The 18,464-nt window shown below is 39.9% G+C and overlaps 65 non-coding genes across 65 annotated transcripts; all 65 read right to left on the bottom strand.

Moving 5' to 3' along the window:
• Nucleotides 1–160: 160 nt before the first annotated feature.
• LOC127110743 (5S ribosomal RNA) lies at nucleotides 161–279 on the bottom strand. Its single transcript, XR_007797525.1, has one exon. It is a non-coding gene; the product is annotated as a 5S ribosomal RNA (ribosomal RNA).
• Nucleotides 280–440: 161 nt separating this feature from the next.
• Nucleotides 441–559, bottom strand: LOC127110732 (5S ribosomal RNA). The gene has a single exon (XR_007797514.1). It is a non-coding gene; the product is annotated as a 5S ribosomal RNA (ribosomal RNA).
• A 161-nt stretch (nucleotides 560–720) lies between these two features.
• LOC127110721 (5S ribosomal RNA) lies at nucleotides 721–839 on the bottom strand. Its single transcript, XR_007797503.1, has one exon. It is a non-coding gene; the product is annotated as a 5S ribosomal RNA (ribosomal RNA).
• A 161-nt stretch (nucleotides 840–1,000) lies between these two features.
• LOC127110710 (5S ribosomal RNA) lies at nucleotides 1,001–1,119 on the bottom strand. The gene has a single exon (XR_007797492.1). It is a non-coding gene; the product is annotated as a 5S ribosomal RNA (ribosomal RNA).
• A 161-nt stretch (nucleotides 1,120–1,280) lies between these two features.
• On the bottom strand, nucleotides 1,281–1,399 carry LOC127110699 (5S ribosomal RNA). Its single transcript, XR_007797481.1, has one exon. It is a non-coding gene; the product is annotated as a 5S ribosomal RNA (ribosomal RNA).
• A 161-nt stretch (nucleotides 1,400–1,560) lies between these two features.
• Nucleotides 1,561–1,679, bottom strand: LOC127110687 (5S ribosomal RNA). Its single transcript, XR_007797470.1, has one exon. It is a non-coding gene; the product is annotated as a 5S ribosomal RNA (ribosomal RNA).
• Nucleotides 1,680–1,840: 161 nt separating this feature from the next.
• On the bottom strand, nucleotides 1,841–1,959 carry LOC127110676 (5S ribosomal RNA). Its single transcript, XR_007797459.1, has one exon. It is a non-coding gene; the product is annotated as a 5S ribosomal RNA (ribosomal RNA).
• Nucleotides 1,960–2,120: 161 nt separating this feature from the next.
• On the bottom strand, nucleotides 2,121–2,239 carry LOC127110664 (5S ribosomal RNA). The gene has a single exon (XR_007797448.1). It is a non-coding gene; the product is annotated as a 5S ribosomal RNA (ribosomal RNA).
• A 161-nt stretch (nucleotides 2,240–2,400) lies between these two features.
• On the bottom strand, nucleotides 2,401–2,519 carry LOC127110652 (5S ribosomal RNA). The gene has a single exon (XR_007797437.1). It is a non-coding gene; the product is annotated as a 5S ribosomal RNA (ribosomal RNA).
• Nucleotides 2,520–2,680: 161 nt separating this feature from the next.
• Nucleotides 2,681–2,799, bottom strand: LOC127110640 (5S ribosomal RNA). Its single transcript, XR_007797425.1, has one exon. It is a non-coding gene; the product is annotated as a 5S ribosomal RNA (ribosomal RNA).
• A 161-nt stretch (nucleotides 2,800–2,960) lies between these two features.
• LOC127110629 (5S ribosomal RNA) lies at nucleotides 2,961–3,079 on the bottom strand. Its single transcript, XR_007797414.1, has one exon. It is a non-coding gene; the product is annotated as a 5S ribosomal RNA (ribosomal RNA).
• Nucleotides 3,080–3,240: 161 nt separating this feature from the next.
• Nucleotides 3,241–3,359, bottom strand: LOC127110617 (5S ribosomal RNA). Its single transcript, XR_007797403.1, has one exon. It is a non-coding gene; the product is annotated as a 5S ribosomal RNA (ribosomal RNA).
• Nucleotides 3,360–3,520: 161 nt separating this feature from the next.
• LOC127110605 (5S ribosomal RNA) lies at nucleotides 3,521–3,639 on the bottom strand. Its single transcript, XR_007797392.1, has one exon. It is a non-coding gene; the product is annotated as a 5S ribosomal RNA (ribosomal RNA).
• A 161-nt stretch (nucleotides 3,640–3,800) lies between these two features.
• LOC127110593 (5S ribosomal RNA) lies at nucleotides 3,801–3,919 on the bottom strand. The gene has a single exon (XR_007797381.1). It is a non-coding gene; the product is annotated as a 5S ribosomal RNA (ribosomal RNA).
• Nucleotides 3,920–4,080: 161 nt separating this feature from the next.
• LOC127112003 (5S ribosomal RNA) lies at nucleotides 4,081–4,199 on the bottom strand. The gene has a single exon (XR_007798596.1). It is a non-coding gene; the product is annotated as a 5S ribosomal RNA (ribosomal RNA).
• Nucleotides 4,200–4,360: 161 nt separating this feature from the next.
• LOC127111992 (5S ribosomal RNA) lies at nucleotides 4,361–4,479 on the bottom strand. The gene has a single exon (XR_007798585.1). It is a non-coding gene; the product is annotated as a 5S ribosomal RNA (ribosomal RNA).
• A 161-nt stretch (nucleotides 4,480–4,640) lies between these two features.
• On the bottom strand, nucleotides 4,641–4,759 carry LOC127111981 (5S ribosomal RNA). The gene has a single exon (XR_007798574.1). It is a non-coding gene; the product is annotated as a 5S ribosomal RNA (ribosomal RNA).
• A 161-nt stretch (nucleotides 4,760–4,920) lies between these two features.
• On the bottom strand, nucleotides 4,921–5,039 carry LOC127111969 (5S ribosomal RNA). The gene has a single exon (XR_007798563.1). It is a non-coding gene; the product is annotated as a 5S ribosomal RNA (ribosomal RNA).
• A 161-nt stretch (nucleotides 5,040–5,200) lies between these two features.
• On the bottom strand, nucleotides 5,201–5,319 carry LOC127111958 (5S ribosomal RNA). Its single transcript, XR_007798552.1, has one exon. It is a non-coding gene; the product is annotated as a 5S ribosomal RNA (ribosomal RNA).
• Nucleotides 5,320–5,480: 161 nt separating this feature from the next.
• Nucleotides 5,481–5,599, bottom strand: LOC127111944 (5S ribosomal RNA). Its single transcript, XR_007798540.1, has one exon. It is a non-coding gene; the product is annotated as a 5S ribosomal RNA (ribosomal RNA).
• Nucleotides 5,600–5,760: 161 nt separating this feature from the next.
• Nucleotides 5,761–5,879, bottom strand: LOC127111933 (5S ribosomal RNA). Its single transcript, XR_007798529.1, has one exon. It is a non-coding gene; the product is annotated as a 5S ribosomal RNA (ribosomal RNA).
• Nucleotides 5,880–6,040: 161 nt separating this feature from the next.
• Nucleotides 6,041–6,159, bottom strand: LOC127111921 (5S ribosomal RNA). Its single transcript, XR_007798518.1, has one exon. It is a non-coding gene; the product is annotated as a 5S ribosomal RNA (ribosomal RNA).
• A 161-nt stretch (nucleotides 6,160–6,320) lies between these two features.
• On the bottom strand, nucleotides 6,321–6,439 carry LOC127111910 (5S ribosomal RNA). Its single transcript, XR_007798507.1, has one exon. It is a non-coding gene; the product is annotated as a 5S ribosomal RNA (ribosomal RNA).
• Nucleotides 6,440–6,600: 161 nt separating this feature from the next.
• LOC127111898 (5S ribosomal RNA) lies at nucleotides 6,601–6,719 on the bottom strand. The gene has a single exon (XR_007798496.1). It is a non-coding gene; the product is annotated as a 5S ribosomal RNA (ribosomal RNA).
• Nucleotides 6,720–6,880: 161 nt separating this feature from the next.
• LOC127111887 (5S ribosomal RNA) lies at nucleotides 6,881–6,999 on the bottom strand. The gene has a single exon (XR_007798485.1). It is a non-coding gene; the product is annotated as a 5S ribosomal RNA (ribosomal RNA).
• Nucleotides 7,000–7,160: 161 nt separating this feature from the next.
• On the bottom strand, nucleotides 7,161–7,279 carry LOC127111875 (5S ribosomal RNA). Its single transcript, XR_007798474.1, has one exon. It is a non-coding gene; the product is annotated as a 5S ribosomal RNA (ribosomal RNA).
• A 161-nt stretch (nucleotides 7,280–7,440) lies between these two features.
• LOC127111863 (5S ribosomal RNA) lies at nucleotides 7,441–7,559 on the bottom strand. The gene has a single exon (XR_007798463.1). It is a non-coding gene; the product is annotated as a 5S ribosomal RNA (ribosomal RNA).
• Nucleotides 7,560–7,720: 161 nt separating this feature from the next.
• On the bottom strand, nucleotides 7,721–7,839 carry LOC127111852 (5S ribosomal RNA). The gene has a single exon (XR_007798452.1). It is a non-coding gene; the product is annotated as a 5S ribosomal RNA (ribosomal RNA).
• Nucleotides 7,840–8,000: 161 nt separating this feature from the next.
• Nucleotides 8,001–8,119, bottom strand: LOC127111841 (5S ribosomal RNA). The gene has a single exon (XR_007798441.1). It is a non-coding gene; the product is annotated as a 5S ribosomal RNA (ribosomal RNA).
• Nucleotides 8,120–8,280: 161 nt separating this feature from the next.
• LOC127111829 (5S ribosomal RNA) lies at nucleotides 8,281–8,399 on the bottom strand. Its single transcript, XR_007798429.1, has one exon. It is a non-coding gene; the product is annotated as a 5S ribosomal RNA (ribosomal RNA).
• A 161-nt stretch (nucleotides 8,400–8,560) lies between these two features.
• Nucleotides 8,561–8,679, bottom strand: LOC127111817 (5S ribosomal RNA). The gene has a single exon (XR_007798418.1). It is a non-coding gene; the product is annotated as a 5S ribosomal RNA (ribosomal RNA).
• A 161-nt stretch (nucleotides 8,680–8,840) lies between these two features.
• On the bottom strand, nucleotides 8,841–8,959 carry LOC127111806 (5S ribosomal RNA). The gene has a single exon (XR_007798407.1). It is a non-coding gene; the product is annotated as a 5S ribosomal RNA (ribosomal RNA).
• A 161-nt stretch (nucleotides 8,960–9,120) lies between these two features.
• LOC127111794 (5S ribosomal RNA) lies at nucleotides 9,121–9,239 on the bottom strand. Its single transcript, XR_007798396.1, has one exon. It is a non-coding gene; the product is annotated as a 5S ribosomal RNA (ribosomal RNA).
• Nucleotides 9,240–9,400: 161 nt separating this feature from the next.
• On the bottom strand, nucleotides 9,401–9,519 carry LOC127111782 (5S ribosomal RNA). The gene has a single exon (XR_007798385.1). It is a non-coding gene; the product is annotated as a 5S ribosomal RNA (ribosomal RNA).
• A 161-nt stretch (nucleotides 9,520–9,680) lies between these two features.
• LOC127111770 (5S ribosomal RNA) lies at nucleotides 9,681–9,799 on the bottom strand. The gene has a single exon (XR_007798374.1). It is a non-coding gene; the product is annotated as a 5S ribosomal RNA (ribosomal RNA).
• A 161-nt stretch (nucleotides 9,800–9,960) lies between these two features.
• Nucleotides 9,961–10,079, bottom strand: LOC127111759 (5S ribosomal RNA). Its single transcript, XR_007798363.1, has one exon. It is a non-coding gene; the product is annotated as a 5S ribosomal RNA (ribosomal RNA).
• A 161-nt stretch (nucleotides 10,080–10,240) lies between these two features.
• LOC127111748 (5S ribosomal RNA) lies at nucleotides 10,241–10,359 on the bottom strand. The gene has a single exon (XR_007798352.1). It is a non-coding gene; the product is annotated as a 5S ribosomal RNA (ribosomal RNA).
• Nucleotides 10,360–10,520: 161 nt separating this feature from the next.
• LOC127111736 (5S ribosomal RNA) lies at nucleotides 10,521–10,639 on the bottom strand. Its single transcript, XR_007798341.1, has one exon. It is a non-coding gene; the product is annotated as a 5S ribosomal RNA (ribosomal RNA).
• A 161-nt stretch (nucleotides 10,640–10,800) lies between these two features.
• On the bottom strand, nucleotides 10,801–10,919 carry LOC127111724 (5S ribosomal RNA). Its single transcript, XR_007798330.1, has one exon. It is a non-coding gene; the product is annotated as a 5S ribosomal RNA (ribosomal RNA).
• A 161-nt stretch (nucleotides 10,920–11,080) lies between these two features.
• LOC127111712 (5S ribosomal RNA) lies at nucleotides 11,081–11,199 on the bottom strand. Its single transcript, XR_007798318.1, has one exon. It is a non-coding gene; the product is annotated as a 5S ribosomal RNA (ribosomal RNA).
• Nucleotides 11,200–11,360: 161 nt separating this feature from the next.
• LOC127111700 (5S ribosomal RNA) lies at nucleotides 11,361–11,479 on the bottom strand. The gene has a single exon (XR_007798307.1). It is a non-coding gene; the product is annotated as a 5S ribosomal RNA (ribosomal RNA).
• A 160-nt stretch (nucleotides 11,480–11,639) lies between these two features.
• LOC127111688 (5S ribosomal RNA) lies at nucleotides 11,640–11,758 on the bottom strand. Its single transcript, XR_007798296.1, has one exon. It is a non-coding gene; the product is annotated as a 5S ribosomal RNA (ribosomal RNA).
• Nucleotides 11,759–11,919: 161 nt separating this feature from the next.
• Nucleotides 11,920–12,038, bottom strand: LOC127111676 (5S ribosomal RNA). Its single transcript, XR_007798285.1, has one exon. It is a non-coding gene; the product is annotated as a 5S ribosomal RNA (ribosomal RNA).
• A 161-nt stretch (nucleotides 12,039–12,199) lies between these two features.
• LOC127111665 (5S ribosomal RNA) lies at nucleotides 12,200–12,318 on the bottom strand. The gene has a single exon (XR_007798274.1). It is a non-coding gene; the product is annotated as a 5S ribosomal RNA (ribosomal RNA).
• Nucleotides 12,319–12,479: 161 nt separating this feature from the next.
• Nucleotides 12,480–12,598, bottom strand: LOC127111653 (5S ribosomal RNA). Its single transcript, XR_007798263.1, has one exon. It is a non-coding gene; the product is annotated as a 5S ribosomal RNA (ribosomal RNA).
• A 161-nt stretch (nucleotides 12,599–12,759) lies between these two features.
• LOC127111641 (5S ribosomal RNA) lies at nucleotides 12,760–12,878 on the bottom strand. Its single transcript, XR_007798252.1, has one exon. It is a non-coding gene; the product is annotated as a 5S ribosomal RNA (ribosomal RNA).
• A 161-nt stretch (nucleotides 12,879–13,039) lies between these two features.
• LOC127111628 (5S ribosomal RNA) lies at nucleotides 13,040–13,158 on the bottom strand. Its single transcript, XR_007798241.1, has one exon. It is a non-coding gene; the product is annotated as a 5S ribosomal RNA (ribosomal RNA).
• Nucleotides 13,159–13,319: 161 nt separating this feature from the next.
• Nucleotides 13,320–13,438, bottom strand: LOC127111617 (5S ribosomal RNA). The gene has a single exon (XR_007798230.1). It is a non-coding gene; the product is annotated as a 5S ribosomal RNA (ribosomal RNA).
• A 161-nt stretch (nucleotides 13,439–13,599) lies between these two features.
• LOC127111605 (5S ribosomal RNA) lies at nucleotides 13,600–13,718 on the bottom strand. The gene has a single exon (XR_007798219.1). It is a non-coding gene; the product is annotated as a 5S ribosomal RNA (ribosomal RNA).
• A 161-nt stretch (nucleotides 13,719–13,879) lies between these two features.
• Nucleotides 13,880–13,998, bottom strand: LOC127111593 (5S ribosomal RNA). The gene has a single exon (XR_007798207.1). It is a non-coding gene; the product is annotated as a 5S ribosomal RNA (ribosomal RNA).
• A 161-nt stretch (nucleotides 13,999–14,159) lies between these two features.
• LOC127111574 (5S ribosomal RNA) lies at nucleotides 14,160–14,278 on the bottom strand. The gene has a single exon (XR_007798196.1). It is a non-coding gene; the product is annotated as a 5S ribosomal RNA (ribosomal RNA).
• A 160-nt stretch (nucleotides 14,279–14,438) lies between these two features.
• Nucleotides 14,439–14,557, bottom strand: LOC127111458 (5S ribosomal RNA). The gene has a single exon (XR_007798185.1). It is a non-coding gene; the product is annotated as a 5S ribosomal RNA (ribosomal RNA).
• Nucleotides 14,558–14,718: 161 nt separating this feature from the next.
• LOC127111344 (5S ribosomal RNA) lies at nucleotides 14,719–14,837 on the bottom strand. Its single transcript, XR_007798098.1, has one exon. It is a non-coding gene; the product is annotated as a 5S ribosomal RNA (ribosomal RNA).
• Nucleotides 14,838–14,998: 161 nt separating this feature from the next.
• Nucleotides 14,999–15,117, bottom strand: LOC127111226 (5S ribosomal RNA). The gene has a single exon (XR_007797987.1). It is a non-coding gene; the product is annotated as a 5S ribosomal RNA (ribosomal RNA).
• Nucleotides 15,118–15,277: 160 nt separating this feature from the next.
• LOC127111108 (5S ribosomal RNA) lies at nucleotides 15,278–15,396 on the bottom strand. Its single transcript, XR_007797876.1, has one exon. It is a non-coding gene; the product is annotated as a 5S ribosomal RNA (ribosomal RNA).
• A 160-nt stretch (nucleotides 15,397–15,556) lies between these two features.
• LOC127110994 (5S ribosomal RNA) lies at nucleotides 15,557–15,675 on the bottom strand. Its single transcript, XR_007797765.1, has one exon. It is a non-coding gene; the product is annotated as a 5S ribosomal RNA (ribosomal RNA).
• A 161-nt stretch (nucleotides 15,676–15,836) lies between these two features.
• LOC127110878 (5S ribosomal RNA) lies at nucleotides 15,837–15,955 on the bottom strand. The gene has a single exon (XR_007797654.1). It is a non-coding gene; the product is annotated as a 5S ribosomal RNA (ribosomal RNA).
• Nucleotides 15,956–16,116: 161 nt separating this feature from the next.
• LOC127110760 (5S ribosomal RNA) lies at nucleotides 16,117–16,235 on the bottom strand. The gene has a single exon (XR_007797542.1). It is a non-coding gene; the product is annotated as a 5S ribosomal RNA (ribosomal RNA).
• Nucleotides 16,236–16,396: 161 nt separating this feature from the next.
• Nucleotides 16,397–16,515, bottom strand: LOC127110646 (5S ribosomal RNA). Its single transcript, XR_007797431.1, has one exon. It is a non-coding gene; the product is annotated as a 5S ribosomal RNA (ribosomal RNA).
• Nucleotides 16,516–16,675: 160 nt separating this feature from the next.
• Nucleotides 16,676–16,794, bottom strand: LOC127111951 (5S ribosomal RNA). Its single transcript, XR_007798546.1, has one exon. It is a non-coding gene; the product is annotated as a 5S ribosomal RNA (ribosomal RNA).
• A 161-nt stretch (nucleotides 16,795–16,955) lies between these two features.
• On the bottom strand, nucleotides 16,956–17,074 carry LOC127111835 (5S ribosomal RNA). The gene has a single exon (XR_007798435.1). It is a non-coding gene; the product is annotated as a 5S ribosomal RNA (ribosomal RNA).
• Nucleotides 17,075–17,235: 161 nt separating this feature from the next.
• Nucleotides 17,236–17,354, bottom strand: LOC127111718 (5S ribosomal RNA). The gene has a single exon (XR_007798324.1). It is a non-coding gene; the product is annotated as a 5S ribosomal RNA (ribosomal RNA).
• Nucleotides 17,355–17,514: 160 nt separating this feature from the next.
• Nucleotides 17,515–17,633, bottom strand: LOC127111599 (5S ribosomal RNA). Its single transcript, XR_007798213.1, has one exon. It is a non-coding gene; the product is annotated as a 5S ribosomal RNA (ribosomal RNA).
• A 158-nt stretch (nucleotides 17,634–17,791) lies between these two features.
• Nucleotides 17,792–17,910, bottom strand: LOC127110586 (5S ribosomal RNA). Its single transcript, XR_007797375.1, has one exon. It is a non-coding gene; the product is annotated as a 5S ribosomal RNA (ribosomal RNA).
• A 161-nt stretch (nucleotides 17,911–18,071) lies between these two features.
• On the bottom strand, nucleotides 18,072–18,190 carry LOC127111428 (5S ribosomal RNA). Its single transcript, XR_007798180.1, has one exon. It is a non-coding gene; the product is annotated as a 5S ribosomal RNA (ribosomal RNA).
• Nucleotides 18,191–18,464: the final 274 nt, after the last annotated feature.

The raw sequence follows: 18,464 nt of genomic DNA, 5'->3' as shown, positions 1-18,464 counted from the left end.
ATATCTCATGCGCTTTGATTGTATATATTTTATTTCTTTCACTTATTAACGGCAAAACAAACATAATTAACGCTGAAATGCTTGTCTTCTCCTACTTTTTCCGACTCTTTTACGCCGATTAACAGAAATAAAAAGAAGTATTTAAAAAATCGCAAAAAAAGAGGTGCAACACAAGGACTTCCCAGGAGGTCACCCATCCTAGTACTACTCTCGCCCAAGCACGCTTAACTGCGGAGTTCTGATGGGATCCGGTGCATTAGTGCTGGTATGATCGCACCTGATATCTCATGCGCTTTGATTGTATATATTTTATTTCTTTCACTTATTAACGGCAAAACAAACATAATTAACGCTGAAATGCTTGTCTTCTCCTACTTTTTCCGACTCTTTTACGCCGATTAACAGAAATAAAAAGAAGTATTTAAAAAATCGCAAAAAAAGAGGTGCAACACAAGGACTTCCCAGGAGGTCACCCATCCTAGTACTACTCTCGCCCAAGCACGCTTAACTGCGGAGTTCTGATGGGATCCGGTGCATTAGTGCTGGTATGATCGCACCTGATATCTCATGCGCTTTGATTGTATATATTTTATTTCTTTCACTTATTAACGGCAAAACAAACATAATTAACGCTGAAATGCTTGTCTTCTCCTACTTTTTCCGACTCTTTTACGCCGATTAACAGAAATAAAAAGAAGTATTTAAAAAATCGCAAAAAAAGAGGTGCAACACAAGGACTTCCCAGGAGGTCACCCATCCTAGTACTACTCTCGCCCAAGCACGCTTAACTGCGGAGTTCTGATGGGATCCGGTGCATTAGTGCTGGTATGATCGCACCTGATATCTCATGCGCTTTGATTGTATATATTTTATTTCTTTCACTTATTAACGGCAAAACAAACATAATTAACGCTGAAATGCTTGTCTTCTCCTACTTTTTCCGACTCTTTTACGCCGATTAACAGAAATAAAAAGAAGTATTTAAAAAATCGCAAAAAAAGAGGTGCAACACAAGGACTTCCCAGGAGGTCACCCATCCTAGTACTACTCTCGCCCAAGCACGCTTAACTGCGGAGTTCTGATGGGATCCGGTGCATTAGTGCTGGTATGATCGCACCTGATATCTCATGCGCTTTGATTGTATATATTTTATTTCTTTCACTTATTAACGGCAAAACAAACATAATTAACGCTGAAATGCTTGTCTTCTCCTACTTTTTCCGACTCTTTTACGCCGATTAACAGAAATAAAAAGAAGTATTTAAAAAATCGCAAAAAAAGAGGTGCAACACAAGGACTTCCCAGGAGGTCACCCATCCTAGTACTACTCTCGCCCAAGCACGCTTAACTGCGGAGTTCTGATGGGATCCGGTGCATTAGTGCTGGTATGATCGCACCTGATATCTCATGCGCTTTGATTGTATATATTTTATTTCTTTCACTTATTAACGGCAAAACAAACATAATTAACGCTGAAATGCTTGTCTTCTCCTACTTTTTCCGACTCTTTTACGCCGATTAACAGAAATAAAAAGAAGTATTTAAAAAATCGCAAAAAAAGAGGTGCAACACAAGGACTTCCCAGGAGGTCACCCATCCTAGTACTACTCTCGCCCAAGCACGCTTAACTGCGGAGTTCTGATGGGATCCGGTGCATTAGTGCTGGTATGATCGCACCTGATATCTCATGCGCTTTGATTGTATATATTTTATTTCTTTCACTTATTAACGGCAAAACAAACATAATTAACGCTGAAATGCTTGTCTTCTCCTACTTTTTCCGACTCTTTTACGCCGATTAACAGAAATAAAAAGAAGTATTTAAAAAATCGCAAAAAAAGAGGTGCAACACAAGGACTTCCCAGGAGGTCACCCATCCTAGTACTACTCTCGCCCAAGCACGCTTAACTGCGGAGTTCTGATGGGATCCGGTGCATTAGTGCTGGTATGATCGCACCTGATATCTCATGCGCTTTGATTGTATATATTTTATTTCTTTCACTTATTAACGGCAAAACAAACATAATTAACGCTGAAATGCTTGTCTTCTCCTACTTTTTCCGACTCTTTTACGCCGATTAACAGAAATAAAAAGAAGTATTTAAAAAATCGCAAAAAAAGAGGTGCAACACAAGGACTTCCCAGGAGGTCACCCATCCTAGTACTACTCTCGCCCAAGCACGCTTAACTGCGGAGTTCTGATGGGATCCGGTGCATTAGTGCTGGTATGATCGCACCTGATATCTCATGCGCTTTGATTGTATATATTTTATTTCTTTCACTTATTAACGGCAAAACAAACATAATTAACGCTGAAATGCTTGTCTTCTCCTACTTTTTCCGACTCTTTTACGCCGATTAACAGAAATAAAAAGAAGTATTTAAAAAATCGCAAAAAAAGAGGTGCAACACAAGGACTTCCCAGGAGGTCACCCATCCTAGTACTACTCTCGCCCAAGCACGCTTAACTGCGGAGTTCTGATGGGATCCGGTGCATTAGTGCTGGTATGATCGCACCTGATATCTCATGCGCTTTGATTGTATATATTTTATTTCTTTCACTTATTAACGGCAAAACAAACATAATTAACGCTGAAATGCTTGTCTTCTCCTACTTTTTCCGACTCTTTTACGCCGATTAACAGAAATAAAAAGAAGTATTTAAAAAATCGCAAAAAAAGAGGTGCAACACAAGGACTTCCCAGGAGGTCACCCATCCTAGTACTACTCTCGCCCAAGCACGCTTAACTGCGGAGTTCTGATGGGATCCGGTGCATTAGTGCTGGTATGATCGCACCTGATATCTCATGCGCTTTGATTGTATATATTTTATTTCTTTCACTTATTAACGGCAAAACAAACATAATTAACGCTGAAATGCTTGTCTTCTCCTACTTTTTCCGACTCTTTTACGCCGATTAACAGAAATAAAAAGAAGTATTTAAAAAATCGCAAAAAAAGAGGTGCAACACAAGGACTTCCCAGGAGGTCACCCATCCTAGTACTACTCTCGCCCAAGCACGCTTAACTGCGGAGTTCTGATGGGATCCGGTGCATTAGTGCTGGTATGATCGCACCTGATATCTCATGCGCTTTGATTGTATATATTTTATTTCTTTCACTTATTAACGGCAAAACAAACATAATTAACGCTGAAATGCTTGTCTTCTCCTACTTTTTCCGACTCTTTTACGCCGATTAACAGAAATAAAAAGAAGTATTTAAAAAATCGCAAAAAAAGAGGTGCAACACAAGGACTTCCCAGGAGGTCACCCATCCTAGTACTACTCTCGCCCAAGCACGCTTAACTGCGGAGTTCTGATGGGATCCGGTGCATTAGTGCTGGTATGATCGCACCTGATATCTCATGCGCTTTGATTGTATATATTTTATTTCTTTCACTTATTAACGGCAAAACAAACATAATTAACGCTGAAATGCTTGTCTTCTCCTACTTTTTCCGACTCTTTTACGCCGATTAACAGAAATAAAAAGAAGTATTTAAAAAATCGCAAAAAAAGAGGTGCAACACAAGGACTTCCCAGGAGGTCACCCATCCTAGTACTACTCTCGCCCAAGCACGCTTAACTGCGGAGTTCTGATGGGATCCGGTGCATTAGTGCTGGTATGATCGCACCTGATATCTCATGCGCTTTGATTGTATATATTTTATTTCTTTCACTTATTAACGGCAAAACAAACATAATTAACGCTGAAATGCTTGTCTTCTCCTACTTTTTCCGACTCTTTTACGCCGATTAACAGAAATAAAAAGAAGTATTTAAAAAATCGCAAAAAAAGAGGTGCAACACAAGGACTTCCCAGGAGGTCACCCATCCTAGTACTACTCTCGCCCAAGCACGCTTAACTGCGGAGTTCTGATGGGATCCGGTGCATTAGTGCTGGTATGATCGCACCTGATATCTCATGCGCTTTGATTGTATATATTTTATTTCTTTCACTTATTAACGGCAAAACAAACATAATTAACGCTGAAATGCTTGTCTTCTCCTACTTTTTCCGACTCTTTTACGCCGATTAACAGAAATAAAAAGAAGTATTTAAAAAATCGCAAAAAAAGAGGTGCAACACAAGGACTTCCCAGGAGGTCACCCATCCTAGTACTACTCTCGCCCAAGCACGCTTAACTGCGGAGTTCTGATGGGATCCGGTGCATTAGTGCTGGTATGATCGCACCTGATATCTCATGCGCTTTGATTGTATATATTTTATTTCTTTCACTTATTAACGGCAAAACAAACATAATTAACGCTGAAATGCTTGTCTTCTCCTACTTTTTCCGACTCTTTTACGCCGATTAACAGAAATAAAAAGAAGTATTTAAAAAATCGCAAAAAAAGAGGTGCAACACAAGGACTTCCCAGGAGGTCACCCATCCTAGTACTACTCTCGCCCAAGCACGCTTAACTGCGGAGTTCTGATGGGATCCGGTGCATTAGTGCTGGTATGATCGCACCTGATATCTCATGCGCTTTGATTGTATATATTTTATTTCTTTCACTTATTAACGGCAAAACAAACATAATTAACGCTGAAATGCTTGTCTTCTCCTACTTTTTCCGACTCTTTTACGCCGATTAACAGAAATAAAAAGAAGTATTTAAAAAATCGCAAAAAAAGAGGTGCAACACAAGGACTTCCCAGGAGGTCACCCATCCTAGTACTACTCTCGCCCAAGCACGCTTAACTGCGGAGTTCTGATGGGATCCGGTGCATTAGTGCTGGTATGATCGCACCTGATATCTCATGCGCTTTGATTGTATATATTTTATTTCTTTCACTTATTAACGGCAAAACAAACATAATTAACGCTGAAATGCTTGTCTTCTCCTACTTTTTCCGACTCTTTTACGCCGATTAACAGAAATAAAAAGAAGTATTTAAAAAATCGCAAAAAAAGAGGTGCAACACAAGGACTTCCCAGGAGGTCACCCATCCTAGTACTACTCTCGCCCAAGCACGCTTAACTGCGGAGTTCTGATGGGATCCGGTGCATTAGTGCTGGTATGATCGCACCTGATATCTCATGCGCTTTGATTGTATATATTTTATTTCTTTCACTTATTAACGGCAAAACAAACATAATTAACGCTGAAATGCTTGTCTTCTCCTACTTTTTCCGACTCTTTTACGCCGATTAACAGAAATAAAAAGAAGTATTTAAAAAATCGCAAAAAAAGAGGTGCAACACAAGGACTTCCCAGGAGGTCACCCATCCTAGTACTACTCTCGCCCAAGCACGCTTAACTGCGGAGTTCTGATGGGATCCGGTGCATTAGTGCTGGTATGATCGCACCTGATATCTCATGCGCTTTGATTGTATATATTTTATTTCTTTCACTTATTAACGGCAAAACAAACATAATTAACGCTGAAATGCTTGTCTTCTCCTACTTTTTCCGACTCTTTTACGCCGATTAACAGAAATAAAAAGAAGTATTTAAAAAATCGCAAAAAAAGAGGTGCAACACAAGGACTTCCCAGGAGGTCACCCATCCTAGTACTACTCTCGCCCAAGCACGCTTAACTGCGGAGTTCTGATGGGATCCGGTGCATTAGTGCTGGTATGATCGCACCTGATATCTCATGCGCTTTGATTGTATATATTTTATTTCTTTCACTTATTAACGGCAAAACAAACATAATTAACGCTGAAATGCTTGTCTTCTCCTACTTTTTCCGACTCTTTTACGCCGATTAACAGAAATAAAAAGAAGTATTTAAAAAATCGCAAAAAAAGAGGTGCAACACAAGGACTTCCCAGGAGGTCACCCATCCTAGTACTACTCTCGCCCAAGCACGCTTAACTGCGGAGTTCTGATGGGATCCGGTGCATTAGTGCTGGTATGATCGCACCTGATATCTCATGCGCTTTGATTGTATATATTTTATTTCTTTCACTTATTAACGGCAAAACAAACATAATTAACGCTGAAATGCTTGTCTTCTCCTACTTTTTCCGACTCTTTTACGCCGATTAACAGAAATAAAAAGAAGTATTTAAAAAATCGCAAAAAAAGAGGTGCAACACAAGGACTTCCCAGGAGGTCACCCATCCTAGTACTACTCTCGCCCAAGCACGCTTAACTGCGGAGTTCTGATGGGATCCGGTGCATTAGTGCTGGTATGATCGCACCTGATATCTCATGCGCTTTGATTGTATATATTTTATTTCTTTCACTTATTAACGGCAAAACAAACATAATTAACGCTGAAATGCTTGTCTTCTCCTACTTTTTCCGACTCTTTTACGCCGATTAACAGAAATAAAAAGAAGTATTTAAAAAATCGCAAAAAAAGAGGTGCAACACAAGGACTTCCCAGGAGGTCACCCATCCTAGTACTACTCTCGCCCAAGCACGCTTAACTGCGGAGTTCTGATGGGATCCGGTGCATTAGTGCTGGTATGATCGCACCTGATATCTCATGCGCTTTGATTGTATATATTTTATTTCTTTCACTTATTAACGGCAAAACAAACATAATTAACGCTGAAATGCTTGTCTTCTCCTACTTTTTCCGACTCTTTTACGCCGATTAACAGAAATAAAAAGAAGTATTTAAAAAATCGCAAAAAAAGAGGTGCAACACAAGGACTTCCCAGGAGGTCACCCATCCTAGTACTACTCTCGCCCAAGCACGCTTAACTGCGGAGTTCTGATGGGATCCGGTGCATTAGTGCTGGTATGATCGCACCTGATATCTCATGCGCTTTGATTGTATATATTTTATTTCTTTCACTTATTAACGGCAAAACAAACATAATTAACGCTGAAATGCTTGTCTTCTCCTACTTTTTCCGACTCTTTTACGCCGATTAACAGAAATAAAAAGAAGTATTTAAAAAATCGCAAAAAAAGAGGTGCAACACAAGGACTTCCCAGGAGGTCACCCATCCTAGTACTACTCTCGCCCAAGCACGCTTAACTGCGGAGTTCTGATGGGATCCGGTGCATTAGTGCTGGTATGATCGCACCTGATATCTCATGCGCTTTGATTGTATATATTTTATTTCTTTCACTTATTAACGGCAAAACAAACATAATTAACGCTGAAATGCTTGTCTTCTCCTACTTTTTCCGACTCTTTTACGCCGATTAACAGAAATAAAAAGAAGTATTTAAAAAATCGCAAAAAAAGAGGTGCAACACAAGGACTTCCCAGGAGGTCACCCATCCTAGTACTACTCTCGCCCAAGCACGCTTAACTGCGGAGTTCTGATGGGATCCGGTGCATTAGTGCTGGTATGATCGCACCTGATATCTCATGCGCTTTGATTGTATATATTTTATTTCTTTCACTTATTAACGGCAAAACAAACATAATTAACGCTGAAATGCTTGTCTTCTCCTACTTTTTCCGACTCTTTTACGCCGATTAACAGAAATAAAAAGAAGTATTTAAAAAATCGCAAAAAAAGAGGTGCAACACAAGGACTTCCCAGGAGGTCACCCATCCTAGTACTACTCTCGCCCAAGCACGCTTAACTGCGGAGTTCTGATGGGATCCGGTGCATTAGTGCTGGTATGATCGCACCTGATATCTCATGCGCTTTGATTGTATATATTTTATTTCTTTCACTTATTAACGGCAAAACAAACATAATTAACGCTGAAATGCTTGTCTTCTCCTACTTTTTCCGACTCTTTTACGCCGATTAACAGAAATAAAAAGAAGTATTTAAAAAATCGCAAAAAAAGAGGTGCAACACAAGGACTTCCCAGGAGGTCACCCATCCTAGTACTACTCTCGCCCAAGCACGCTTAACTGCGGAGTTCTGATGGGATCCGGTGCATTAGTGCTGGTATGATCGCACCTGATATCTCATGCGCTTTGATTGTATATATTTTATTTCTTTCACTTATTAACGGCAAAACAAACATAATTAACGCTGAAATGCTTGTCTTCTCCTACTTTTTCCGACTCTTTTACGCCGATTAACAGAAATAAAAAGAAGTATTTAAAAAATCGCAAAAAAAGAGGTGCAACACAAGGACTTCCCAGGAGGTCACCCATCCTAGTACTACTCTCGCCCAAGCACGCTTAACTGCGGAGTTCTGATGGGATCCGGTGCATTAGTGCTGGTATGATCGCACCTGATATCTCATGCGCTTTGATTGTATATATTTTATTTCTTTCACTTATTAACGGCAAAACAAACATAATTAACGCTGAAATGCTTGTCTTCTCCTACTTTTTCCGACTCTTTTACGCCGATTAACAGAAATAAAAAGAAGTATTTAAAAAATCGCAAAAAAAGAGGTGCAACACAAGGACTTCCCAGGAGGTCACCCATCCTAGTACTACTCTCGCCCAAGCACGCTTAACTGCGGAGTTCTGATGGGATCCGGTGCATTAGTGCTGGTATGATCGCACCTGATATCTCATGCGCTTTGATTGTATATATTTTATTTCTTTCACTTATTAACGGCAAAACAAACATAATTAACGCTGAAATGCTTGTCTTCTCCTACTTTTTCCGACTCTTTTACGCCGATTAACAGAAATAAAAAGAAGTATTTAAAAAATCGCAAAAAAAGAGGTGCAACACAAGGACTTCCCAGGAGGTCACCCATCCTAGTACTACTCTCGCCCAAGCACGCTTAACTGCGGAGTTCTGATGGGATCCGGTGCATTAGTGCTGGTATGATCGCACCTGATATCTCATGCGCTTTGATTGTATATATTTTATTTCTTTCACTTATTAACGGCAAAACAAACATAATTAACGCTGAAATGCTTGTCTTCTCCTACTTTTTCCGACTCTTTTACGCCGATTAACAGAAATAAAAAGAAGTATTTAAAAAATCGCAAAAAAAGAGGTGCAACACAAGGACTTCCCAGGAGGTCACCCATCCTAGTACTACTCTCGCCCAAGCACGCTTAACTGCGGAGTTCTGATGGGATCCGGTGCATTAGTGCTGGTATGATCGCACCTGATATCTCATGCGCTTTGATTGTATATATTTTATTTCTTTCACTTATTAACGGCAAAACAAACATAATTAACGCTGAAATGCTTGTCTTCTCCTACTTTTTCCGACTCTTTTACGCCGATTAACAGAAATAAAAAGAAGTATTTAAAAAATCGCAAAAAAAGAGGTGCAACACAAGGACTTCCCAGGAGGTCACCCATCCTAGTACTACTCTCGCCCAAGCACGCTTAACTGCGGAGTTCTGATGGGATCCGGTGCATTAGTGCTGGTATGATCGCACCTGATATCTCATGCGCTTTGATTGTATATATTTTATTTCTTTCACTTATTAACGGCAAAACAAACATAATTAACGCTGAAATGCTTGTCTTCTCCTACTTTTTCCGACTCTTTTACGCCGATTAACAGAAATAAAAAGAAGTATTTAAAAAATCGCAAAAAAAGAGGTGCAACACAAGGACTTCCCAGGAGGTCACCCATCCTAGTACTACTCTCGCCCAAGCACGCTTAACTGCGGAGTTCTGATGGGATCCGGTGCATTAGTGCTGGTATGATCGCACCTGATATCTCATGCGCTTTGATTGTATATATTTTATTTCTTTCACTTATTAACGGCAAAACAAACATAATTAACGCTGAAATGCTTGTCTTCTCCTACTTTTTCCGACTCTTTTACGCCGATTAACAGAAATAAAAAGAAGTATTTAAAAAATCGCAAAAAAAGAGGTGCAACACAAGGACTTCCCAGGAGGTCACCCATCCTAGTACTACTCTCGCCCAAGCACGCTTAACTGCGGAGTTCTGATGGGATCCGGTGCATTAGTGCTGGTATGATCGCACCTGATATCTCATGCGCTTTGATTGTATATATTTTATTTCTTTCACTTATTAACGGCAAAACAAACATAATTAACGCTGAAATGCTTGTCTTCTCCTACTTTTTCCGACTCTTTTACGCCGATTAACAGAAATAAAAAGAAGTATTTAAAAAATCGCAAAAAAAGAGGTGCAACACAAGGACTTCCCAGGAGGTCACCCATCCTAGTACTACTCTCGCCCAAGCACGCTTAACTGCGGAGTTCTGATGGGATCCGGTGCATTAGTGCTGGTATGATCGCACCTGATATCTCATGCGCTTTGATTGTATATATTTTATTTCTTTCACTTATTAACGGCAAAACAAACATAATTAACGCTGAAATGCTTGTCTTCTCCTACTTTTTCCGACTCTTTTACGCCGATTAACAGAAATAAAAAGAAGTATTTAAAAAATCGCAAAAAAAGAGGTGCAACACAAGGACTTCCCAGGAGGTCACCCATCCTAGTACTACTCTCGCCCAAGCACGCTTAACTGCGGAGTTCTGATGGGATCCGGTGCATTAGTGCTGGTATGATCGCACCTGATATCTCATGCGCTTTGATTGTATATATTTTATTTCTTTCACTTATTAACGGCAAAACAAACATAATTAACGCTGAAATGCTTGTCTTCTCCTACTTTTTCCGACTCTTTTACGCCGATTAACAGAAATAAAAAGAAGTATTTAAAAAATCGCAAAAAAAGAGGTGCAACACAAGGACTTCCCAGGAGGTCACCCATCCTAGTACTACTCTCGCCCAAGCACGCTTAACTGCGGAGTTCTGATGGGATCCGGTGCATTAGTGCTGGTATGATCGCACCTGATATCTCATGCGCTTTGATTGTATATATTTTATTTCTTTCACTTATTAACGGCAAAACAAACATAATTAACGCTGAAATGCTTGTCTTCTCCTACTTTTTCCGACTCTTTTACGCCGATTAACAGAAATAAAAAGAAGTATTTAAAAAATCGCAAAAAAAGAGGTGCAACACAAGGACTTCCCAGGAGGTCACCCATCCTAGTACTACTCTCGCCCAAGCACGCTTAACTGCGGAGTTCTGATGGGATCCGGTGCATTAGTGCTGGTATGATCGCACCTGATATCTCATGCGCTTTGATTGTATATATTTTATTTCTTTCACTTATTAACGGCAAAACAAACATAATTAACGCTGAAATGCTTGTCTTCTCCTACTTTTTCCGACTCTTTTACGCCGATTAACAGAAATAAAAAGAAGTATTTAAAAAATCGCAAAAAAAGAGGTGCAACACAAGGACTTCCCAGGAGGTCACCCATCCTAGTACTACTCTCGCCCAAGCACGCTTAACTGCGGAGTTCTGATGGGATCCGGTGCATTAGTGCTGGTATGATCGCACCTGATATCTCATGCGCTTTGATTGTATATATTTTATTTCTTTCACTTATTAACGGCAAAACAAACATAATTAACGCTGAAATGCTTGTCTTCTCCTACTTTTTCCGACTCTTTTACGCCGATTAACAGAAATAAAAAGAAGTATTTAAAAAATCGCAAAAAAAGAGGTGCAACACAAGGACTTCCCAGGAGGTCACCCATCCTAGTACTACTCTCGCCCAAGCACGCTTAACTGCGGAGTTCTGATGGGATCCGGTGCATTAGTGCTGGTATGATCGCACCTGATATCTCATGCGCTTTGATTGTATATATTTTATTTCTTTCACTTATTAACGGCAAAACAAACATAATTAACGCTGAAATGCTTGTCTTCTCCTACTTTTTCCGACTCTTTTACGCCGATTAACAGAAATAAAAAGAAGTATTAAAAAATCGCAAAAAAAGAGGTGCAACACAAGGACTTCCCAGGAGGTCACCCATCCTAGTACTACTCTCGCCCAAGCACGCTTAACTGCGGAGTTCTGATGGGATCCGGTGCATTAGTGCTGGTATGATCGCACCTGATATCTCATGCGCTTTGATTGTATATATTTTATTTCTTTCACTTATTAACGGCAAAACAAACATAATTAACGCTGAAATGCTTGTCTTCTCCTACTTTTTCCGACTCTTTTACGCCGATTAACAGAAATAAAAAGAAGTATTTAAAAAATCGCAAAAAAAGAGGTGCAACACAAGGACTTCCCAGGAGGTCACCCATCCTAGTACTACTCTCGCCCAAGCACGCTTAACTGCGGAGTTCTGATGGGATCCGGTGCATTAGTGCTGGTATGATCGCACCTGATATCTCATGCGCTTTGATTGTATATATTTTATTTCTTTCACTTATTAACGGCAAAACAAACATAATTAACGCTGAAATGCTTGTCTTCTCCTACTTTTTCCGACTCTTTTACGCCGATTAACAGAAATAAAAAGAAGTATTTAAAAAATCGCAAAAAAAGAGGTGCAACACAAGGACTTCCCAGGAGGTCACCCATCCTAGTACTACTCTCGCCCAAGCACGCTTAACTGCGGAGTTCTGATGGGATCCGGTGCATTAGTGCTGGTATGATCGCACCTGATATCTCATGCGCTTTGATTGTATATATTTTATTTCTTTCACTTATTAACGGCAAAACAAACATAATTAACGCTGAAATGCTTGTCTTCTCCTACTTTTTCCGACTCTTTTACGCCGATTAACAGAAATAAAAAGAAGTATTTAAAAAATCGCAAAAAAAGAGGTGCAACACAAGGACTTCCCAGGAGGTCACCCATCCTAGTACTACTCTCGCCCAAGCACGCTTAACTGCGGAGTTCTGATGGGATCCGGTGCATTAGTGCTGGTATGATCGCACCTGATATCTCATGCGCTTTGATTGTATATATTTTATTTCTTTCACTTATTAACGGCAAAACAAACATAATTAACGCTGAAATGCTTGTCTTCTCCTACTTTTTCCGACTCTTTTACGCCGATTAACAGAAATAAAAAGAAGTATTTAAAAAATCGCAAAAAAAGAGGTGCAACACAAGGACTTCCCAGGAGGTCACCCATCCTAGTACTACTCTCGCCCAAGCACGCTTAACTGCGGAGTTCTGATGGGATCCGGTGCATTAGTGCTGGTATGATCGCACCTGATATCTCATGCGCTTTGATTGTATATATTTTATTTCTTTCACTTATTAACGGCAAAACAAACATAATTAACGCTGAAATGCTTGTCTTCTCCTACTTTTTCCGACTCTTTTACGCCGATTAACAGAAATAAAAAGAAGTATTTAAAAAATCGCAAAAAAAGAGGTGCAACACAAGGACTTCCCAGGAGGTCACCCATCCTAGTACTACTCTCGCCCAAGCACGCTTAACTGCGGAGTTCTGATGGGATCCGGTGCATTAGTGCTGGTATGATCGCACCTGATATCTCATGCGCTTTGATTGTATATATTTTATTTCTTTCACTTATTAACGGCAAAACAAACATAATTAACGCTGAAATGCTTGTCTTCTCCTACTTTTTCCGACTCTTTTACGCCGATTAACAGAAATAAAAAGAAGTATTTAAAAAATCGCAAAAAAAGAGGTGCAACACAAGGACTTCCCAGGAGGTCACCCATCCTAGTACTACTCTCGCCCAAGCACGCTTAACTGCGGAGTTCTGATGGGATCCGGTGCATTAGTGCTGGTATGATCGCACCTGATATCTCATGCGCTTTGATTGTATATATTTTATTTCTTTCACTTATTAACGGCAAAACAAACATAATTAACGCTGAAATGCTTGTCTTCTCCTACTTTTTCCGACTCTTTTACGCCGATTAACAGAAATAAAAAGAAGTATTTAAAAAATCGCAAAAAAAGAGGTGCAACACAAGGACTTCCCAGGAGGTCACCCATCCTAGTACTACTCTCGCCCAAGCACGCTTAACTGCGGAGTTCTGATGGGATCCGGTGCATTAGTGCTGGTATGATCGCACCTGATATCTCATGCGCTTTGATTGTATATATTTTATTTCTTTCACTTATTAACGGCAAAACAAACATAATTAACGCTGAAATGCTTGTCTTCTCCTACTTTTTCCGACTCTTTTACGCCGATTAACAGAAATAAAAAGAAGTATTTAAAAAATCGCAAAAAAAGAGGTGCAACACAAGGACTTCCCAGGAGGTCACCCATCCTAGTACTACTCTCGCCCAAGCACGCTTAACTGCGGAGTTCTGATGGGATCCGGTGCATTAGTGCTGGTATGATCGCACCTGATATCTCATGCGCTTTGATTGTATATATTTTATTTCTTTCACTTATTAACGGCAAAACAAACATAATTAACGCTGAAATGCTTGTCTTCTCCTACTTTTTCCGACTCTTTTACGCCGATTAACAGAAATAAAAAGAAGTATTTAAAAAATCGCAAAAAAAGAGGTGCAACACAAGGACTTCCCAGGAGGTCACCCATCCTAGTACTACTCTCGCCCAAGCACGCTTAACTGCGGAGTTCTGATGGGATCCGGTGCATTAGTGCTGGTATGATCGCACCTGATATCTCATGCGCTTTGATTGTATATATTTTATTTCTTTCACTTATTAACGGCAAAACAAACATAATTAACGCTGAAATGCTTGTCTTCTCCTACTTTTTCCGACTCTTTTACGCCGATTAACAGAAATAAAAAGAAGTATTTAAAAAATCGCAAAAAAGAGGTGCAACACAAGGACTTCCCAGGAGGTCACCCATCCTAGTACTACTCTCGCCCAAGCACGCTTAACTGCGGAGTTCTGATGGGATCCGGTGCATTAGTGCTGGTATGATCGCACCTGATATCTCATGCGCTTTGATTGTATATATTTTATTTCTTTCACTTATTAACGGCAAAACAAACATAATTAACGCTGAAATGCTTGTCTTCTCCTACTTTTTCCGACTCTTTTACGCCGATTAACAGAAATAAAAAGAAGTATTTAAAAAATCGCAAAAAAAGAGGTGCAACACAAGGACTTCCCAGGAGGTCACCCATCCTAGTACTACTCTCGCCCAAGCACGCTTAACTGCGGAGTTCTGATGGGATCCGGTGCATTAGTGCTGGTATGATCGCACCTGATATCTCATGCGCTTTGATTGTATATATTTTATTTCTTTCACTTATTAACGGCAAAACAAACATAATTAACGCTGAAATGCTTGTCTTCTCCTACTTTTTCCGACTCTTTTACGCCGATTAACAGAAATAAAAAGAAGTATTTAAAAAATCGCAAAAAAAGAGGTGCAACACAAGGACTTCCCAGGAGGTCACCCATCCTAGTACTACTCTCGCCCAAGCACGCTTAACTGCGGAGTTCTGATGGGATCCGGTGCATTAGTGCTGGTATGATCGCACCTGATATCTCATGCGCTTTGATTGTATATATTTTATTTCTTTCACTTATTAACGGCAAAACAAACATAATTAACGCTGAAATGCTTGTCTTCTCCTACTTTTTCCGACTCTTTTACGCCGATTAACAGAAATAAAAAGAAGTATTTAAAAAATCGCAAAAAAGAGGTGCAACACAAGGACTTCCCAGGAGGTCACCCATCCTAGTACTACTCTCGCCCAAGCACGCTTAACTGCGGAGTTCTGATGGGATCCGGTGCATTAGTGCTGGTATGATCGCACCTGATATCTCATGCGCTTTGATTGTATATATTTTATTTCTTTCACTTATTAACGGCAAAACAAACATAATTAACGCTGAAATGCTTGTCTTCTCCTACTTTTTCCGACTCTTTTACGCCGATTAACAGAAATAAAAAGAAGTATTTAAAAAATCGCAAAAAAGAGGTGCAACACAAGGACTTCCCAGGAGGTCACCCATCCTAGTACTACTCTCGCCCAAGCACGCTTAACTGCGGAGTTCTGATGGGATCCGGTGCATTAGTGCTGGTATGATCGCACCTGATATCTCATGCGCTTTGATTGTATATATTTTATTTCTTTCACTTATTAACGGCAAAACAAACATAATTAACGCTGAAATGCTTGTCTTCTCCTACTTTTTCCGACTCTTTTACGCCGATTAACAGAAATAAAAAGAAGTATTTAAAAAATCGCAAAAAAAGAGGTGCAACACAAGGACTTCCCAGGAGGTCACCCATCCTAGTACTACTCTCGCCCAAGCACGCTTAACTGCGGAGTTCTGATGGGATCCGGTGCATTAGTGCTGGTATGATCGCACCTGATATCTCATGCGCTTTGATTGTATATATTTTATTTCTTTCACTTATTAACGGCAAAACAAACATAATTAACGCTGAAATGCTTGTCTTCTCCTACTTTTTCCGACTCTTTTACGCCGATTAACAGAAATAAAAAGAAGTATTTAAAAAATCGCAAAAAAAGAGGTGCAACACAAGGACTTCCCAGGAGGTCACCCATCCTAGTACTACTCTCGCCCAAGCACGCTTAACTGCGGAGTTCTGATGGGATCCGGTGCATTAGTGCTGGTATGATCGCACCTGATATCTCATGCGCTTTGATTGTATATATTTTATTTCTTTCACTTATTAACGGCAAAACAAACATAATTAACGCTGAAATGCTTGTCTTCTCCTACTTTTTCCGACTCTTTTACGCCGATTAACAGAAATAAAAAGAAGTATTTAAAAAATCGCAAAAAAAGAGGTGCAACACAAGGACTTCCCAGGAGGTCACCCATCCTAGTACTACTCTCGCCCAAGCACGCTTAACTGCGGAGTTCTGATGGGATCCGGTGCATTAGTGCTGGTATGATCGCACCTGATATCTCATGCGCTTTGATTGTATATATTTTATTTCTTTCACTTATTAACGGCAAAACAAACATAATTAACGCTGAAATGCTTGTCTTCTCCTACTTTTTCCGACTCTTTTACGCCGATTAACAGAAATAAAAAGAAGTATTTAAAAAATCGCAAAAAAGAGGTGCAACACAAGGACTTCCCAGGAGGTCACCCATCCTAGTACTACTCTCGCCCAAGCACGCTTAACTGCGGAGTTCTGATGGGATCCGGTGCATTAGTGCTGGTATGATCGCACCTGATATCTCATGCGCTTTGATTGTATATATTTTATTTCTTTCACTTATTAACGGCAAAACAAACATAATTAACGCTGAAATGCTTGTCTTCTCCTACTTTTTCCGACTCTTTTACGCCGATTAACAGAAATAAAAAGAAGTATTTAAAAAATCGCAAAAAAAGAGGTGCAACACAAGGACTTCCCAGGAGGTCACCCATCCTAGTACTACTCTCGCCCAAGCACGCTTAACTGCGGAGTTCTGATGGGATCCGGTGCATTAGTGCTGGTATGATCGCACCTGATATCTCATGCGCTTTGATTGTATATATTTTATTTCTTTCACTTATTAACGGCAAAACAAACATAATTAACGCTGAAATGCTTGTCTTCTCCTACTTTTTCCGACTCTTTTACGCCGATTAACAGAAATAAAAAGAAGTATTTAAAAAATCGCAAAAAAAGAGGTGCAACACAAGGACTTCCCAGGAGGTCACCCATCCTAGTACTACTCTCGCCCAAGCACGCTTAACTGCGGAGTTCTGATGGGATCCGGTGCATTAGTGCTGGTATGATCGCACCTGATATCTCATGCGCTTTGATTGTATATATTTTATTTCTTTCACTTATTAACGGCAAAACAAACATAATTAACGCTGAAATGCTTGTCTTCTCCTACTTTTTCCGACTCTTTTACGCCGATTAACAGAAATAAAAGAAGATTTAAAAAAATCGCAAAAAAAGAGGTGCAACACAAGGACTTCCCAGGAGGTCACCCATCCTAGTACTACTCTCGCCCAAGCACGCTTAACTGCGGAGTTCTGATGGGATCCGGTGCATTAGTGCTGGTATGATCGCACCTGATATCTCATGCGCTTTGATTGTATATATTTTATTTCTTTCACTTATTAACGGCAAAACAAACATAATTAACGCTGAAATGCTTGTCTTCTCCTACTTTTTCCGACTCTTTTACGCCGATTAACAGAAATAAAAAGAAGTATTTAAAAATCGCAAAAAGAGGTGCAACACAAGGACTTCCCAGGAGGTCACCCATCCTAGTACTACTCTCGCCCAAGCACGCTTAACTGCGGAGTTCTGATGGGATCCGGTGCATTAGTGCTGGTATGATCGCACCTGATATCTCATGCGCTTTGATTGTATATATTTTATTTCTTTCACTTATTAACGGCAAAACAAACATAATTAACGCTGAAATGCTTGTCTTCTCCTACTTTTTTCCGACTCTTTTACGCCGATTAACAGAAATAAAAAGAAGTATTTAAAAAATCGCAAAAAAGAGGTGCAACACAAGGACTTCCCAGGAGGTCACCACATCTAGTACTACTCTCGCCCAAGCACGCTTAACTGCGGAGTTCTGATGGGATCCGGTGCATTAGTGCTGGTATGATCGCACCTGATATCTCATGCGCTTTGATTGTATATATTTTATTTCTTTCACTTATTAACGGCAAAACAAACATAATTAACGCTGAAATGCTTGTCTTCTCCTACTTTTTTCCGACTCTTTTACGCCGATTAACAGAAATAAAAAAGAAGTATTTACAAAATCGCAAAAAAAGAGGTGCAAACACAAGAGCGCCTGGGTTGATTCGTTTTAAGGGTATGCTTAAAGTGATAATCCTTGTGATGGGGTATTTCGACCTACATGTTTCATGTCAGAACCAGAATT

This window comes from Lathyrus oleraceus, unplaced genomic scaffold, assembly GCF_024323335.1.
Source record: "Lathyrus oleraceus cultivar Zhongwan6 unplaced genomic scaffold, CAAS_Psat_ZW6_1.0 chrUn0005, whole genome shotgun sequence".
Lineage (NCBI taxonomy): Eukaryota > Viridiplantae > Streptophyta > Magnoliopsida > Fabales > Fabaceae > Lathyrus > Lathyrus oleraceus.
This window is presented reverse-complemented; position numbering and strand designations above follow the sequence as displayed.